This window comes from Arachis hypogaea, chromosome 9 (assembly GCF_003086295.3).
Source record: "Arachis hypogaea cultivar Tifrunner chromosome 9, arahy.Tifrunner.gnm2.J5K5, whole genome shotgun sequence".
In the NCBI taxonomy this organism is placed as follows: domain Eukaryota; kingdom Viridiplantae; phylum Streptophyta; class Magnoliopsida; order Fabales; family Fabaceae; genus Arachis; species Arachis hypogaea.
In genome coordinates, this window is record NC_092044.1 from 75,527,198 (window position 1) to 75,530,576 (window position 3,379).

The window sequence follows — 3,379 nt, forward strand, 5'->3', positions numbered from 1 at the left end:
TTGAAATAGATTGACAATGATTAAGTGAAGTGGAGGTCTAGATCAAGCACTTTTTCTTTTCTGTTTCTTTAATTTTTTTTAAACCCACTAACTGTTTGAAGATTTGCCTCTATCAACTCACTAACTGTTTGAGATTTTATCTCAACTAACTGCACTCAATTTTCAAGAGTGCTGCTGTTTATTCCTTGTGATTGTGTGCATGTCACAGGAAAGAAGAGAAGTTCCAAATTCTGAAGGTCAAGACAAACAGACTATCAGAAGATTGAGAAGAGAAGTCAGAGGGAAGAATACTATAGGAGAAGAAGTCTCTGCGGAAGAAGAATATCATGACATGAAGCCACCACTCATTACACTAATCAAGAACAATTGTTCCTATGGTGGAAATCCATTGGAGGATCCTAAACAGCACATATCCACTTTTCTAAAGACCTGTGGTGCTATCAAACCCGATGGTATAGATCATGACACCTATAAGATCTTGTTACTCCCCTTTTCACTAAGGGGTGAAGCTGCACAATGGCTTGAAACCTTTCCCCAAGGAAGTATCACTAGTTGGGACAACTTGATTACCAAATTTTTGGCCAAATTCTCCTCATCCCAATAGATCATCAAGCTGAAAGAGGGGGTACATCCATTCACACAAGGAGAAGAAGAACCACTCTTCAAGGCATGGGAAAGATATAAGAAAGCAAATGACAAAGTGGGTTTCCAAGCTTTCTATGAAGGATTAACCCCAGAAACAAGAAGAGCAGTGGACTACTTCTCAGATGGCCTACTCAAAGCGACAACAACTGCCCAAGGAACTGCAAATTTCAATGACAACGGATTGGAGAAACCACAGAATGCAGTTTCAGAAAAAGAAGTGATGAATCTTGAAGGAGTAAATGCATTCATGAACCCGAGCAAACAAATGCACCATCAAACCCAGCAACACATGGAGCTGAGAGCTAGAAAAGTTGAATGCCTATGTTCTGCTCCAGTGAATGCACAATTTCCACCATGGAGGCCCCATTCTTATCTGAGAATGGGGGAGTATCAACATCAAGAACAAAGAAGTTTCAACCAGGGCAAATTCATGACCACAAACAACCAACGTCACTCATCCAATAATGCCAATCAAAACCAATACTCACAAAATATGCACTTCCAGCCTCATAACAACTCACAAAATCACCATAACACCTCTGCAACACCCACATCTTATCCGCATAATACCTATGTAATTCCTTGACAAGGTTTCCCATATCAACCAGTTCATCTCATACATTCACAACTTTTTCAGAGAATCTCGGACTTGGAAGTGATGATAAAGAAACTCATGGAAGTTCAAGTCCATGAGACAAAAAAAACATATGGATGCATATAAGAAGCTTGAAGAACACATACTGCTATTGGCTCAGCATTTTTCAAAAACAACCAAGAAGGAGGAAATCCCTTTCAACATCACTGAGAACAAACCAAATAACAACGAAAATGCTGCAAAAAGGGAAGAATGGAAAAAGATCATAGAGGAAAGTAAGAAAACCTTGGACAAAGAAAGTGCCAACCAATAAAAACACAACAAGAAAGTCCTACAAGGAGAGGCAGAAGATAGAATCAAAGAAGATCAAAAAATCCCTACTAAGAAATTTTCACTAGGGGATAAAGTACTGCTAAACATTCAAACCATGAAGGTGTCCCCACAGCTGTCTGATCACTATATTGTGACTAAGATCCTTCCACGGGAATTTATAGAAGTCATCAAAGAGGAAACTGGAAGGAAGTTCACGGTAAAGAAAGACAAGCTAAAGCACTGTGATCTTCAATCTCCATGATCAACAGAATGAAGGTTGTCAAGCTAGTGACAATAAAAAAGTGCTTGTTGGGAGGCAACCCAACCTGAGGTAGTTTTCTTTTCATAGCTTTTTCAATAAAAATGTTGAATGATTAGTATGCATTGCAAGAAGCTAAGTTTGGTGTTGCACACCAAAATAATTTAAGGGAGATGAAGGATTCTAAGTTTGGTGTTCCACCAAAATCTCATTTAAAAGCACATTCTCACTTCCTGCACAATACTAGCTCCAAGCAATCAAACAGATTATTCAACTACTTAACTGCTTTCTAGTTTTAATTCCATAACCTTTAGCAAGGACACAAGGTTCCACATATGGTTAACTTGTTGCATCAGAGGCAGTGGCAAGCAATTAAGTTTGGTGTTCCTACACCAAAATTAATCCAAAAGCACACTCAATTTATGCATACTAACCATTCATTTAAGGGCTTGAGAAGCAAGCAACTTTTGAGAGTTATGCAGGAAATTAGCCAACAATTGAAGACAATTTGCATTGTGACTCAAAAGGGATACAACAAGAGGAAGAGTGAAAAGCTGCAACCCAAAAGGTTGTATCTACACTTAATCCTTATTGTTGTGAAATGTTTTAATTCAGGAATTCTTGTATGCTAAAGTGTTCATCTAGTTGCAAGTGAAGTTGTTTGATTAAGTATGCTTATCTGCATAATGCTTGTCATTCATCACTTAGCTTTAAATTTTGTTTTGTTTCCCATATGCTTAAATAAAAGAGAAATGTTTGAATTAGAAAGAAAATATCCAATGTTGCATAAGTTGGAATGGAAGTTAATGGTGGTATATATGTTTGATTAAATGCATAAGTCATGAAATAATTGCTGCATAATGTCATTTTCATTAACGTGTGAGCTAGCTTGCTGTCATAAAGGTTCCTATCAGTAAAGAAAAAATTCCCTTGAGAACAAAAATAAAACAGAAAGAAAAGGAAGAAGAAAAAGCCAATGTGGCAAGAAAAACAAAGAATAAGGTTGAGCACCAATAGCTTGGACCCTAGGACACATGCTTGTGGTGTTCTTGTACTAGGATATGCTTGGACAAGTAAATTCTAAGGGGTATTTCAAAACCTGGTCACTTAGATCAACTGATTTGGGATGGCCAATTGAAAGTCCACAATAAAGAGCAACCTAGCTACAGAACATTTAGTTATCCAAAGAGGTGCTGGGCATCAATGATCCTAGGAGGAGATAGTGAGCCATGTGTCTGTGGTGAAGAAATGTTGAGTAAAAAATAAAGCCAAAGGCTGCTGCAACACTTGACACCAAGCCTTCAAAGAATAATAAGCTTGTTAAGCAAAATAAAACAAGAAAAGTTAGCAAGGGAGCAAGTAAAAAGTAAACCTTATAACAGCAAGCTTAGTAAGCCTTTGAGGAAAAGTGTACATTATGTAACAGCAAACAATAATTGAGTTATCATTGCCTGCATAAAAACTCCATGAACCAAGTTCTACTATATGCTTAATAAGGATATGTATGCTTTTCTTTTTTTCACTTCATTTCCTCTTAATTTTGATGCTTACTTGGGGACAAGCAAGAT